Here is a 6,859-nt window from a genome sequence, read left to right as displayed (position 1 = left end):
GATCAGCAGTGGGTCAAGCACGTTGGGGAAATGATTGCAAAATACCCTTGCTAATTTCTGTCTCATTTTTGCAAATGGAGGCTTAACAAGAGAAAGAATAGAAATTATTTTATTAACCTCATAGTACTCTTGACCATATTTTGACTTTTTTTTTTGGAATGACAATAATTGATGTAGGAACGCATGGATATAATTCTTTTGTCCTGTCAAACTGTTTAGCAGACAGTGCAAGTTTTGTCCAAGATTTTGTGAATAATATGCTTTTTGATATTATTTTGCAAATATCAGAAAATATTGACAACTTTTAACCTCCATTTTAAAGTCCAGAACATGATACTTAAAGATACATGTCTGTGTAAGTATTTGAACAGGGTGGCAGACAAGTTTCCAAAATAAGTGTGAAATGCATAAAATATAACAGCTTTTACTGCTGTTTTCTACTATATTTCTATATAGTAGAAAAGATTGGCTTATGCTAAGCACTTGATGTCTGCTGCCATGAGTGCAACGCTCCAGGCATGAGTGATGATTACCTAAAATAGTTTTAGAAGTCATTTCTGATAGTATTACCATAGAGGAGGAAAAAAAAAAAAAAAAAAAAAAAAGCGCAGCAGCAAAAACACCAGAAACCTCTGATAGGAATCCAAGACGACTCAATGGGTGCCAAACCTTTGTCCCAAGTTGGGTGCCATCTTACTAACGTTTCATCTTAAAAGTACGAATGAAATCACATGCACCTGTATGCTTTTTCAAGAGTAATAGACGGGCCTAAAGAGCTGCCAAGCAAGATTTCAAAGTTTAAAGCTCGGGAGGAAAGTGAAAGGTTAGACTTAACAGAAGTTGGGTGTATCCCACAGACCTGCCATTCAAAGATTTACTTGATCTCTTATCAACTGATGTGCACGATGGATCAAACCAACACAAGTAACCACACTTGAGAAGTTCATGTGTTCAAGTAATTCTCTTTTAGTTTTAAAATAAACCGGTATTTTATGTATATTTATACTCAGGAATCGACTTGCAGACAAAGCGTTGGGCCATAAAGGCGTATGAGCAGTAAGTACAAAATTGCTGTGACTATCGCTGTTGATAATGCATTAGTAGTCAAAGTAGGCAGATTAATTTACTTACGGTAAGCTAAGTGCATTCTTGGCTCGTAAAGGGAAATAATTTGCTCACTTAAGCCAGATATCTGACTTTTGACGGCAAATGTCACTGCCTGGATTTCCCTTTGACAGTTTGGCAACCCTGCACCCCTGTTATAGTATCCACTTATTTGTCTTGTTTTCAGCCAGATTAATCCATTCTGTTTTGACAAGAAGACTGATGGGTAATTGATAACTGTGATAGACACAAACAGAAGAGTTGGATGCTGAATAATTCAGCACTTTTCAGTATCAATAAGAGAACAGGTTGAAGAATTTGTGTCTCTATTTACACTTAAACTAAACTAAGTCAGCCCAGACATTTATGCTGCCAGTCTATCAGAAAACCAAACAGTGTACATTCGGTTTCCACCCGACAAAATGTTTTATAAGCTTGTAACAATATGTGTGAAGCTGCCAGAATAATAAATAGGTACAGCAGCCCATGCATGCTAATGTTATGTTGTAAGCAGTTTTGTTGACAAGTGCTAATACTTCTTTCATACTATCATCAAAAGCAGCTAATACAACAGCCATTATTTGCTGGCTTTCCAAGCAAGACATGATGGATTGTGACCTTAATATGGGTTAGCCGAGTTTTGAAAGTTAAACAACTTGCAATAAATCATAGAATTATTACAATGCGGTTTAATTGGTTAAGGACTGTTTATTTCCTAAACAGGGTGAAAAATTTCTGTTTCGGCACTTTTAATTTGCAAAGTGCATTTTCATTATGAATGGCAGTTTAATATTCTGCTCTTTTGTCATGCAAAATATGCAACACACAGGCAATCTATTAATTGGACAAAAATGCATTGCAAGCGTAAATTATCCTTTATATCATCACTTGTGAGCTTTTACATCTATTAAATGCGTTAAATGGAACATACTTAAAGGTTTTACAACTTGCAGGTTAGTTCTGAAATCTAAGTCAAGCTTCAAGATGATTTTAATGACCTTTATTTTTGGCAGAGTGAAGTAGTTAAGTAGTAAATATAAAGAGCCATTTAAGTGATATTATTCTTAAAAAATAGGTACACTGATTATGTTGATTATAAAGTCGCAGAAACGGTAACATTTGTCTAGATTATTACATTCCTTTTGTGAAAACAGGGGATGGATTTCTGCCTCCTTTGTTTTCTTTCTCTAAACCAAAATCCCAAACGTCGTAAAATGGATTTATACAGAATGATTCAGAAAATAAATAGAAATTGCAGTAGCTTTCTAAAATGCTGAAGCATTTGGAGCTGTGTTTGATACACTAATGGTAATTTTGGTCATTAATGGTCAAAGTGCATGTTAAAATATCCTACCTTTACAGACTTCAGAACCTCATTCTAGTGTTGCTGCAACAGCCAGAACGGCATGGCATCCTAAGTCATTCATAACACGGGTTGTTAATGATTTAATTTTGTTTAAATATAAAATTTAAATCGCAGTAGATACCAAAGAGGCACCTCAGCGGCACACATTATTTTTAAGAGGGAAACTGAAGGGATACATTTGAGTGGACATCCATTTTAGCAGAGAAGTTAGAGAAGTGCCCTGCACATGAATTCAACAGAATAGGCAGAGTCGTTAGAATTGCCTATTGTCTGAAATAATCTATTTCCAGTAAGCAATAATTGAGCACGGTTCATGACATGAAAAAGCATGGAATTTTTGGATGCTGCACTGTACTGAACACAGCTTTCTTCAGTAATTTATTGCTAGCCTAAAGTTCAAATCGGAGAGTGTATTATTTATTCCTTGTTTATGTCTTACAAACCGCTAACAGTTTTCAGTTGTGCAGTGACTTTCTTTTAAAGGAGCAAGCCAAATTATCTCAGGATGTAGTCTTAACCTTTGATAAATGATGGAGATTCCCTCCTCTCCCACACCCACCACTTGGAATGAGAATCTGGAATATGTGGGCTAATTAGCATAGAAGAAATGTAAAGATCATTGTAAGTACTTGAGAATCAATGTTGCTAATGTAGAAGGATGTTCCTTCTGTTTGGCACGGAGCTTAGCAAGGCAAGAATGAGTTAAATAACAGACTTGTGGAAAAAAATAAGTAATATCAAGTAACAAACTATATATATACACATAATCCACCAGTAACAGGTGAAGCGCTTGGAGCGCTCGTAGACTCATAGCTTAATTCAAGTTGGAAGGGACCTCTATGGGTCAACTATGAGGTCAGACCGGGTTGTTCAGGGATTTATCTAGTTTGCTTTTGGAAGACCCTGGAGATGGAGACCGGACAGACTCTCTGCTTCTCCTGACCGCAACAACATTGCCTGTTGCTGTGAAAAACTGAAGGGCATCTTGGTTTTGACTTGAATTTTTGTTTCGTCTAGACTAGTCATGTGTCATCCAACTTTGCTATAATAAAAAATGCAATGAGTAATGGAAGGATTTCAAATAATACCAAAAGTCAGTCCATCAATTTAGGTGAATAGCCAGTGAAAATATGGTACTTGGAAATTTTTGCAGATTTCATTGATTCCTATTGGTCTTTCAGAACCATGTAAAGGTTTGTTTTAGGATTATTACTGGACGAAATCTGAAATACATGAGAGACCCCCATTCATCCACCTACATGGAACTGAGCTCATGTTATGATTCATCTGTTGGGGTGGCGCTTTTTTGCTTTAAATGCAGAACTTTAACTATATCAAAGAGAACTGTTTCCATTCCACTTCATTGTGCCAACAAAACTGATCATTGGGACAGTTAATCGTTGGATCCATCAGGTGAGCGCTTGCATTAATAACCATTTAGTATTATGAGCAGGTAACTCATGCTGCAACATTCCTTTCCTTAACAGTATTGCCTGTGATTTTTCCTATGATGTATTGCAAGGTACTTAACAAAACCTACAGATGTTCAGGGAAGTGTTACTGGTCTCACCAAAGAATGCAGTGGATGGGTCGTAGGGTAGCAGATGGGCAGATGGGTTTGACTCTGCGCTTCCTTCACCTTTATGGCTAAGAGGAAGGGGGAAGCCATGCGGAGTAAATTTACTTTACACATCTTCTGGGTTCATTCAGCTAAGCAAGGACAAGTAATTCAGGAGTAGCGGGATTTCCAGCACCAATGCAATATGGGGTGGGTGAAGACCATTTTGCCGAAGTTGATGAAGTTATTTCCCAGGAGATGCCGTGTCAGAAAATCAGCATGGGATTTTCTTATTGGTCAGTTCTTTTAGCTGGAAACTTTACTACATCTGACTGCTAGCAACCAATAGGTAATTGTTTTTGGTGGATTTAAACATGAATCTTGTGAAGCCGTTTGTTATGGTGGGTCACAAAATTTGGGCGCGCCATCCCAGATTGCTGTGGCAAGTACAAATTTTACGTCCAGCATAATAATCTCAAACTATAATGAGAGGAGGTCCTAGAAAACTTTGAGTATATTTATATTTATAAAACGTATGTTTTGTTGTATCTGCCTGTGTCAAAATCCACCATTTTAATCTCTCACTTGTTTCACCTTTAAGACCCAACTCTCTTTAAAAAAGCGCTGCTCTTGTACTCAACATCCTCTAAGTGCAGAGTATGGTTTGTTATATTCTGGAAGGGACAGACCTGAGCCTTCTCTCTTTACAGTATCTTTGCTTGTTCTTGGGTTGCAACTGAAACCTTTTGCCATGATTTTTCTGTTTCCCTGCCAAACTCATTTACCGTTGGACAACACCCAGCTCTCAATTTCATCAGTATGCATTTGCCTCTTTGCAAGTTGTCAAATGACTAGTCAAGCCTCAAAAAAACATCTCTGGAGAGATATTTTCAGGTAGCTGAAGATTAGCAATAGCATTTATACCTATGAGGGAGAGCGTGAGAAGTGATGATCATCTGATGGCAAAGGAAGGCTGGTTGAGGAGCGGTTTGAGTCATCACCCTGACCACCATGGACCACTGAACCTGTAAATCAGTATTCCTGGCAATTATCAGCCCAAAGCAAAGGCTGAAAGGACTCTTGTGAGGCTTATTTACTGTGGATGTTGCTAATCACGTAGAATGGTTTGTTGCGGGTCTGAAATGTGAATCTACTGATGGTTCTTTCACGAAGGAGACCACCAGTGGGGGTCCTCACGCTGGCGCGTTGGTGCAACTCGTGTCAGTGCGGTGAGACTTCCTCGGGAAACTATCTCCTGGCAAAAACAAACAGGGAAGATGACAAAACAAAGAGAAAATGAAACAGGATTTTTCTTCATCACCGATAGACTTCATACCCCAAGCAGTGAGAGGTATTGTAATACAGCACATGCTGTTGAATAGGCGGTTTCTCCATGAAAAAGATGCAGGAGCTCCTCCATAACATCACTCTCCTTGCATCTAGATTGCTTTATTCTGATAATTAAGTGTACTGGCTTTATCAGGTTCCTGATTTTTTTAGCTGCTGGCAGCCTTTGTCAGTGGGCAGAGAGGAACCAGGGCACAGGCTTTCTCTGCTTTGTGTTCCTCATGGATTTTGGGGGGATTTTCTTCTTTCTGCTTTGGGAGCTGAATCTGATTTTGAGAGAAACCCTTCTGATCTCATGACTAAGAATCAAGAGAAGCCAAAGGTTTTTTTCTTGATTCAAGGGTCTCAGCAGTATGAAAATCAGGAGTGAGAAAGGTGGAGAAGCCAAAGGGTTTATCAAACAGGAAGATAAGGTGAAAAACTTAATTAAAGGCAAAAGATTCCTGGATATATGTGCTACAGGACAAGATTTCAGGGCTGGAGAAAGACCAGTTAGGACAGAACTTTGGATGGACAAGTGAGGGCGAAGGAGGCAATGTTAAACAGAAATGCTACTTCAGCCTGGTGCCGTGAGAAATATCAGAGAACAACGAGCTCTGGGGTTTGTTAACCTGGGGTTTGTTAACCCGCTAGCCAAGGTGACTGACTAGTCCCCAGCAGTACTGATTGTGGCCAGGTGTTTGGGTGCCGAGCTTTTTTTTCCAGGCAGGATCTAATAAGAGCCGACAGCAGCAGTTCAGGGAGGTCTTCTCTTGGAGCCTCGTCCTTGGGAACATCTGGCGTTGCTCCTTCGCTTTGATTCATCAGTGTCAGAGGCCATTTTCATTTCCTTTCCTGACAGGGAATGTAGACTCTTCTGGAGGTTGGTCAAGTCCAGAGCCTCTGAAGGCTGGGTGGGGGACACAGGTGTTCACACAGAGGCTGAACGTGAAGCAGTGACATCTACAGCTTAGTCATGGAAGAGTTTCAGATGATAAATAGATAAGAATGGGCCATGATGTTAAAGCAAACAAACTCTGCCAAGGTTTGTGGGTTTGTTGTTTTTTTTTTTTTCCTTTTCCTGCAGTATTTGATCTCCAGTAACAAAAGAAGCCAAAAAACGCCCTTTAAGATATGCTGCTTATATAAGGTATCTTGTGGGAATTCTATGTTACTGGGAATCTTTCACTGGAAAAAGCCTGAGGGAAGCATTCTGGAGGCTGGAGGAAAACTATGGGGTTCTGTAGCTCACAGAAAGAAGATACCTACAAGTCCTCTTACCTGGGTACTCTACAAAGCTGCTAAAAATGTACTCGTTTTTTCTAGAGATTTATGGCCAGATTTGAAGGCAGGCACATAGATCATTTGTGTGTGCGTAATTACGGAGAAATACTTCCAAGATAGGATATGGGACTTATAAGCTTCTTTTTCTTTTTCTTTTTCTTTTTCTTTTTCTTTTTCTTTTTCTTTTTCTTTTTCTTTTTCTTTTTCTTTTTCTTTTTCTT

General features: G+C 38.9%; 1 protein-coding gene across 4 annotated transcripts in view; it reads left to right on the top strand.

Moving 5' to 3' along the window:
• KIAA0825 (KIAA0825 ortholog) overlaps window positions 1–6,859 on the top strand; it is a 255,047-nt gene that overhangs the window by 207,450 nt on the left and 40,738 nt on the right. The window lies entirely within an intron of this gene.

Source organism: Athene cunicularia (assembly GCF_003259725.1).
Source record: "Athene cunicularia isolate RWA chromosome Z unlocalized genomic scaffold, athCun1 chrZ_part3, whole genome shotgun sequence".
In the NCBI taxonomy this organism is placed as follows: Eukaryota; Metazoa; Chordata; class Aves; order Strigiformes; family Strigidae; genus Athene; species Athene cunicularia.
The sequence above is the reverse complement of the archived record's forward strand: the minus strand, read 5'-3'. Positions and strand labels throughout refer to the sequence as shown.